The 8,979-nt window shown below is 45.0% G+C and overlaps 1 long non-coding RNA gene across 1 annotated transcript; it reads right to left on the bottom strand.

The window, feature by feature from the left end:
• Positions 1 to 839: 839 nt before the first annotated feature.
• On the bottom strand, positions 840 to 7,340 carry LOC109971822 (uncharacterized). Its single transcript, XR_002276595.1, has 3 exons — positions 6,848 to 7,340; positions 1,548 to 1,695; positions 840 to 1,294 (listed from the first exon to the last, which is right to left on the bottom strand). It is a non-coding gene; the product is annotated as an uncharacterized LOC109971822 (long non-coding RNA).
• Between the last annotated feature and the right edge of the window lie 1,639 nt (positions 7,341 to 8,979).

Raw genomic sequence — 8,979 nt, 5'->3', positions numbered from 1 at the left:
GGGGGAGAGGAGACACAGTCACGGGTAGTGGTGGCATATGGATGGAGAGGAGGGGAGGGGAGCTCTTAAGTCTTAAGTCTAATCTTAAAGGTAGAGAGGGTGTCCGCCTCCTGAACTGAGACTGGGAGTTGGTTCCATAAGAGAGGAGCTTGATAGCTAAAGGCTCTGCCTCCCATTCTACTTCTGTGGACTCTAGGAACCACAAGTAAACCTGCACTCTGAGAGCGAAGTGCTCTGTTAGGATGATAAGGCTCTACGAGGTCTTTAAGATACGATGGAGCCTTGTCATTAAGGGCTTTGTATGTTAGGAGAAGGATTTTAAATTCTATTCTGAATTTTACAGGGAGCCAGTGGAGAGAAGCTAATATGGGAGAGATATGATCTCTCTTGCTAGTTCCTGTCAGTACTCTGGCTGCAGCATTTTGGATTAACTGGAGTCTTTTTATGGAATTATTGGGATTAATTTTCAGTAAATTTTTAGCAATGTAGCTGCTATTGTATCAAGCAGTAGAAATGCATTGTACCCAGGCAGCAAACACGTCACAAACTTCTTCTAGCCACTTTATGAAAATGAAAAAAACATAGGTTTGACTAAAACCCAGAAGATCAAGTTTGCTAATATCTCATTTAGTTAATCAAGGACTTAAAGTGCATATACAGCAGGAACGTCATGTATAATTAATCTTTTCCGTTTCTGTTGCAAACAGTGTTTCATTAGGAACCTTGTTTTAAGATGCAGTGTGTGAACCTCGACATTACAGATTTGCTTATCATCAAGGTTTAATGTTGTAACAATCACATTTCTTGTCATTAAAGCTTTGTACCATGTGGAAGCTACTTGCAAAGGTTTGATGTGAGAGAAAACTGCAAGGCAGGAGTTGGCATACCATCAGGTTTAAAAGTTTAATCAGCAGCTCATTTGGGTTCTTCTGAGGCTCAAACACATCAACCTGGAAACCTGACAGAGTCGGAACTAGGAACACATGGATGGCTGTTCTACCAGCAGTTTGTGTTTGAATAGGAGCAGTGCACAAGTTACAGTCATCACAGTCTAATGTGCCAGAACAGGACGTGCAGCTGGTAGTCTAGGTCCAGATGCAGTCCAAACTAGTCTGGAGGTCTCAGTCTCTGTGGTTCGTCCTCTGGCTTCTCTCCGTTCTGCGGTGCCTGGGTTGTAGTTTATTGCTGGGGCAAAGACCTGGCACACAGCTCTTCCTTTCCTTTGTATTCATCTCTAACAAACAAATTGTCTCTGTCTAGGACTCAGGTGAATTGAGGCATTCGGCTGCAGGTTCTGGAAGAAGAGAGAGGACACCGGGCTTTTGATGGACTGCATCCAAGTTGGACTTTCACATGGACAGTTTTCATTTTTATTTCTTACAGAATCTATTCCTGGTCTAATTAGTGTTTTGTGTGTTTGGTCAGAAGCTTGTGGTCATGTAATGTGCATGTGCAGCTGTTTTTCCTGTGTAAGCATGATCATCCTTAGTAACCAGTTCCTGTGTTGTGGGTTCAGACGTCCTCCATGCAATATAAGACATATTTACCGCTTACGTGGCCTTTGCTACTTTTGTGCGCTTCATCCTTTTCCTCCTCATGAGGGTCACCTGAGGCCTCTTCAAGCCTGCGATCAGCAGCAGCAGCCGGGGCCGCGACTTGGTGAGCCAGCTCCTCAGCAGCGTCCCTTTGGGAAGCCTGTGGGAACAGCAGCAGGCAGTGAACGCTGACATCTGAGAGGCAACGGGAGCAGAATACCGTCTGGGTCACAGGCGTTTGCTGCTTGGTTTTACACCACACCAGTAAGACTAAGCCTCACAGTCCAGTCATTTAAAAATAAAAGCACCACTTTCTACTTAAATGTGGAAGCAAATTACATTTCACCAACGCTTTGGAAAATGTCACCAAATGTGGATTCGTTTTTTTAATATTTTGCTGAGTATGGTAATACTGGAAGGTCCAGCTCTTTAGTGCAGACTGAAATATTGTAACACTTATTGTCATGAAATCTGGTTCTGTAGTGGTTAAAAACAAACGAGTTACCAGTCCAGAGGTAATATGTAATAGAACACTATGTAGTTCATATATAGATATTATTTGTAATAGTTATGTAAAGGTGAGCTAAGTGTTTATGTAAGCTTGATTCGTTTCTCTTCTCTTGCTCAAGCAAGAATATCTTGGGTTGTGTCCCCCCTTGTTTAACTTATGGGCAAACATCCAGAGCCAATTCCTCCTTGAATGGGAAATGGACATAGCTTCAGCCTTATGTGAACTGTTCCTGTGCTCTGTTCAGGTTTAGAAAAAGGAAATGTGCGCTAGGTCAATGCGACCTAGAAGTTCATGTACTGGCCTTATCTTAGACAATGCTCGGAAGAAGGTGTGTGGAGTTGGCATGAGACTGTGTCTCTGGCTCAGGCCATAGAAGGCTGTGTAACTACGAGCAGATAAAAGGCTAGGATAGCTGGGTTAGTGATAAGAAAAAGGAATTACAAATGGTGCAGCAGCCTTGAGTGAGCTTAGACCTGGCCGGGGGGACGCTGACTGATGGTGCGCCAATGGACTGACTGATCAACAATGACTGACTGGCGCTCTGACAATCTTCTTATTTAATACTTTATCTATCCCATTGCAGGAGGAGTGATTCTGTTCTCTGTTCCCTAACTACCAGATTACTTAGTTAACTACTACTCTGTTCAGAATAATTGTAATATTAAATGATTACTTAAATTGGGATGATTTGTCTGAATTAATTTAGTCTGTATCACATTCTAGCCACGACAGTCTCTCGGGTCTCTTTCAGGATAAACTGTAATCGTCAGGTTTCATCTGTCCAATACTTTGGTTTATGGCTAAACACCTTCAAACACAATGACCTTCCCATCAGCCTCAGCTGTATTGTTTTTTTTAACTTTATTTTGAAATTGTGTACTGTGTGTTTTAGCTAATCCATGCTAAACCAAGGTGGCGAACATGTTAAGATTCTTCCTGCACACGCAGCCTGATAAAGTGCTAAACTCTTTCAGTTATAGACCAAATAGAAAAGAGCTTTTAGGCTGTGTAGCTAATGTCAAGTCATTGGCAAAAGGTGTAAAGTAATGCTGTGTGGTTCTGTCAGTCACAGCCCAGTAGGGTCAGCAGACTAAACTGAACTGAACATTAGAGCTGTGACACTGTCCAGCTGTAAACCACCGCTCTCCTCTTACCCTGATCAACAAGCAAAAAACCAAAGGGTGAATATCACAATGGACATAAGCAAACAATACAAAAACATAATCACATTCAGAGGAGGCTGTGCTTTTGACCATCTCCTCTCAGACCAGTTTTGAATCCTGCAAAAAGAATGAAAACCAATTCTAACTGGACAACAGGAAAACCAGTCAGCGCTGTGTGGGTCATGCTGGACAGGCAGACAAACTGGATCTCTTAGCAGCTGTTCACAAACAGCTTCGGCTGTGGGCCGGTTCATGGACGTCACCTTAGAACAAGCATGCCAACATTCTCCGGAGATGTATGTGATCTCTCCCATGTCACATGTAGCATCATAAGTGACCACTTGCACAAGAATGATTTGTTTGAGGATTTTCAGTCATGTTTTAGAGTCCATCATAGTACAGAAACCACATTGGTGAAAGTCACCAATGATCTCCTCCTAGCCTCAGTTATGCTCTATAGGCCTAGGTTGCTGGGAGACCCCATGATGCTCTCCTCCCCCCCGTGTCTCCTCTCTCCCATAGTGTGTCCTCTCTCTCTCCCTGTACCTTTCTGCAGGTTGCCCTGGCCCTGGAGCTCTACGTCTCTGACGAGCAGTCACTGACGAGCAGTCACTGACTCACACTTGCTGAAGTCCATAAATGCCAGGGGACTGGGCATAGTATGGCTGCAGAGCTGGTAGCCACTGGACCTTTCCCGGACATACCGGGAATAGGTGTGGTGCAGGCTGGACACTATAACAAGATGGGATGCCCAACTGATCATACGTCAAACGTCTCGGTGGGTGCCTCTCACGTTGTGGTCGCTGGGGTCTCTGCTCCTCAGGTCCCTCAGGAGCGGCAAGTGATGGAGGGGCAGGTGCTGAGCTGTGGGGCTGGTCACTGGCAACTGGATCCATCTCACTAGTTGTCTCTACAGCAGGTGAATCAGATGCGTCCCAATTGTCTCCACCAGGGGGCTCTGGTGGTGGTGCAGCAGGGGCAGGTACTTGAGTCTGATGGGTCACTGCTGGGGGTTTTGTTCCACCTGGCTGGTCTGATGACTGGGTCCCAGAACACGGAGATGTGGAATAAAAGCAATATCCATCACTACTGTCCTCATCAGAATCTCGCACATCTCTTTCAGGTTTCTTTCCCACTCCCTTTATCTCTAATTTGATTTGACATGTATTTTAGGCCACATGTCCAAAGTTCAAGGCTGAAAGCTTCTTCAGGCTCATCATCATTTAATGTGGTTGCTTGTCGTGCTTGGACAGGTCCAGAAACACAAACAGCTGAACAATCAGACAGGCTGGAATTAAACTAGATTCAAATTAATCTGGAAGAAAACTGAAAATGAGCAGTACAACCATGACCCAGATTCTCTCTTCAGACCGCCCTGCCTCACCTTCAGCATTGTTTTTGGTGATGTGCCTTGTCCTCAGAGCTCAGCGAGTGCTCTGATGGGTATGCTACTGTCATGAGCACCACGGAAAATAGAAAAGGCTCTCGATTGTCTGGACTTTGTGCTGTTCAAGTGCTGAAACCAGCCAGAGAGAGATCTAGCAGGATTCAGACATGGTGGGGCCTTGCTGACACCGCTGTTGTTGCCTGTGGACTCAGTGTTCAATGTACCGAGGCTAACATTGTTTGTATGGCTGCCCCTGCTGCCCCCGTGTTATAAATCACACCATCTGGTTTGTGTAGACATTTTCTTCCCACTGTTGTTTGTCGTCAGGCTTCCTAAGATATCAAAGTAGTTTTCGCCCTCAGCCCAACCCCATCACCTCCTCCTCCACAGCAGACATCTGTCTTGTTTTCTAGTACTGACCCACTGTCAGCATCCTAAGAGTCAGAGGAACCAGATAACTTTGACATTCTCCATCTGTCCAGCCTTTAGCAGCTACCGAGAGGAGCTCTCTCTTAATATCTGAGTCACCTAACAAACAAGCAGATCATCATCATGCTCCCTTCCATCTATTTTAACATGAAAAGAACCATCCATCCCCAAATCTAGGAATCCAGGTGAGAAGTTTATTTTCACAGAGACTCGTGCGGTTCAGAGAGTAGAGGTACTGCCAAGTTGTTTTTAGTGCAGGTCTACAATGTCACGGCACTGACAAACCAAAGCACTTGCCTTAAATTCATCAGAAATCCAGGTTCATGAAGGTCTCACATATATCGGGTTTAAAAGTCTGACAAGTGGAACATGGCGTCCCAGCTCTCCATCCTCTCCACACACACCTCAGCAGTACTCTACCTGCACCCCTACCTCTGTACAAGGAACACAAGAGACAGCAGTCCTTACCAACTAACCCCACACATTTGTCAGGTTATGCCCCCGGTGTCCCTACAGAGGCACATATACGATCCCCGCTGCAGCTTTTTCCTCCCCCACGAGAAGGTTCAGCCAGGATGCACAAACAAACCTGCTAAATAACAGGAGGCCATGAACTGGGAGGAAGGGGCTTTAAAAAGGAGGGTCCACTCAGCACTTCTGACTGAGACACACAGCCAATCAGAAGGCAGACTGCACCTGTTGCCATGACACCCAGCACTGACCCCTCAGATCCTTCACTTAAAGCTACGGTATGTAACTTAACTAGCCTGAACCTCCAAATCAGTCGGCTCTGCCCCACTGCGCTCCGCCACGCTCTGCCCAGCTCTGCACATATTTGAAATTACAATAAACAAGAACGCAGCAAAAGTCACTGATCAATCAGAAGTAGTAGAAAATCTGACTGGTCAGAGGTCAGTCCCACTCCAAACCCTTTAGAAGCAGACATCTCTGCGCTGCTGCCAGTTCAGTGAGTCTGGCGTTGACAGCTCCTCTCCATGTTAGGACACGTTGTGGAGCAGATTTCTACAACATCTGATACAAGTCACATACAGAAACTTTAAGTAAAAGTCCCGGTGTTTTAGTGTCACGTGACTGTTGTACAGGATGTTTACTGGTCCATTAACGTCACATTTTACTGCTCTAGTTGTTCCAGGTTGCATTAACTTTGTTGGGAGCTTCATCTACAGCGGTGCATCACATCCCATAAGGTTTTATGTTTGGAACAGTTCTGTGGTCAATTCTGTGATGATAGTTTTCAGACAATATTTTTTTTTTTGGTTTAGATTTTTAGCTAAAGCAGCAATTAACTGTCAAGTTTATCGGAAAAATTCAAAATCACCTAATTTGAAGATACGTGGTTTTCACAGGACAGGAGGAGGAAGGAAGTGGTGACTAAAGGTGTCAGGTACATGTAGTGGAGTAAAAAGTACAAGGTTTCACTCTGAGATGTAGTGGAGTAGAAAAATACTCAAATATAAATACCTCACAAATGTACTTAAGAACAGTACTTCAGTAAATGTACTTTATTACTTTCCACTACAGTGTGTGTTAATAAAAAGAACATTTACAAATGTGTGTGATGAGTTCTGGGTAATTTGTTTTTGAAAATGCACTAATAATAACTGCATCACAACAATATTTTACTGAGCTCAGTAATCTAAGGTAGCATGTTAAAGCTATTACCATAAAGCTTTCTCTGTGTATAAATATGTAAAACTATTCGTAATTTTATATGATGCATTTACAGGTTGTTAAATGTGTGCACAAGCGTTTAAGTTTAAGTATGGTAGGTCATGATCTCTTCAAAGTAATCTGTACTCACCAAAGTAGCTGCTGAGGTCTGGGAACATGGTGACGTCTGACAGGAAGTGAAGGAGGAAGTATTCAGGTCTGTTACTTCAGTAGAAGCAGTGATACCACAATGTAAAAATACTCTGTTACTAAGTTAACGTCCTGCAGTCAAAACATTACTTAACTAAAAAGTACAGATGCATAATACATCTCGAGGTACTTAAAGTATCAGCAGTAAAAGTACAGGACCACTGGAGGTCTTTGTGATGCCTGTTGTCCACTGATACATTTAATATAGTAAAAGTAAAAGTCACTGGTGAAACCTCTCATTTTCACTAAAACTGATTCTGAACACGTCTCAGGTGTCAGAAGATGAAACCTCAGTACGAGGGGCAGCTGGCTGTGGTGTCAGCTGTGCCCTGTAGGGGGCGCTGTGGCACCAGGCTGACAGAGACAGGAGGAGGAGGAGGAGGAGGAAGGCTGTAGGAGCATGTTGAATCTCAGACTGAGAGGGTCGCCCTGCTGTTTGTTCACTGCAGAGATCAACCAGGAGGAGGAAGAGGACGTGGGGGGACGGCTGGCACTGCAATGCAGATCATCAGATGAGGGGGGGAGGGAGGGAGGGAGCTGGCGGCTCTGCAGGAAGCAGATGTGTTTCCTGAGGGGGAGATTCAGGGATTCCCTGTTGAGCTGGAGCAGCTCCAGGAGGAGACGCAGTGAGACGAGCTGAGCCAGAGGCAGGTTTACAACAGACAAGATAAATGTTTGTAGCTTGTTCTGTTCTGTTTTTTGATGATTTGATACAAACAGGCAGAATGTTGTTGTTGAGGTGTCCTGTTGTGAGGACGCAGCATCACACACCTTTATCCTCTAATGAATAGTAATTAGACACACAGGCTGGTTTCTAATTGGCTGACAGCTGCACAAATTAAAAAGAGTGTCAGCAAATCAGAGCTCACGATAAGTTAAACTGCAGGTAACCATAGCAACAGTACAGATTAATTGACAGGTGAAACTAATTTGTGCTCCTGTCTGACCCGTGTCACCTCATGGCTCACATCAGAAACTTCATGGTTTTACAAAAACCCTTCACATTGTAACGAGGTATTATTTCATGTTACAATACTTTCTTGCTACTACAAGATAGTGATGAATCCCCTTTTACAGGTTAGAGGTTTAAACAAACCGAAAGCGTCCCAGTGTTAAAACACCACATCTAGATCAAGGTGTTAAACACTTAGTCATGTTTTACAATGGCGTGACGTGGATTCAGGCGTTTTTATTTCTTCTTTCAGCTGTTCCCACTAGGGGTCGCCACAGCGAGGTCACTGATCTCCGGACAGTAGGTGTAGAAATCCAGATCCACAGGTGTGATCTGCTCAGGTTTTGTCACCAGATCCCCTCCTGACACAACCCTCCCACTTCATCCAGGCTTGAGACCAGTACGAAGAGCGTGATGGCTCATGCGCTGGCTCGTGCACCCCCGGTGACTGGGGGTGCTCGTGCTTTAACACAGAGGTTTCTGAACACACTGATCATGTCAAAGAGAGCAAGTAAATTTTTAACAAACTAAGTTTCATGACATGTGAGTCGGGCTGCAGCAGCGTCGCAGCCTCACTGTGGCTGAACCCAGGAACCTCTTCTGGTGACCGACACCTGTAACCATCAGCAACAATGAAACTTGTCAAGACATTAAAACTAAATCAGGCACCAAATGAGCAAGGAAGAGCGAGTGGGTGTACAGTGTGTTAGAGACCACCATCCTTCTCTAGTCTCAACTAAGTAGTTTCTAAATAAACTTTAGATTGTTTACAGTATTTGTTTAACCACTCGCACACACAGTCGCTCACACACTCAAACACCGGTGATGTCACCGGTTCAGCGTCTTGCATAAGGACATGTGGAGTGGAGAAGCTGGGAATCGAACCACTGACCCGCTGGTTAGGGAACGACCAGACGAGTATGATGTGCTTTATGTTATTGTCCTGTTCCATCACGACCAGATGCCCTGAGGGGACTGTGCAGCGACTGACTGACTGATTGTTATTGTCCTGTTCCATCACGACCAGCTGCCCTGAGGGGACTGTGGACCGACTGACTGACTGACTGTTGCACTGTGTGTAATGCAAGGCGCCGGCGGTGCTGACCAGTACACAGGCTTTT

The sequence above is a fragment of the Monopterus albus genome, unplaced genomic scaffold (genome assembly GCF_001952655.1).
Source record: "Monopterus albus unplaced genomic scaffold, M_albus_1.0 scaffold235.1, whole genome shotgun sequence".
Classification (NCBI taxonomy): domain Eukaryota; kingdom Metazoa; phylum Chordata; class Actinopteri; order Synbranchiformes; family Synbranchidae; genus Monopterus; species Monopterus albus.
This window is presented reverse-complemented; position numbering and strand designations above follow the sequence as displayed.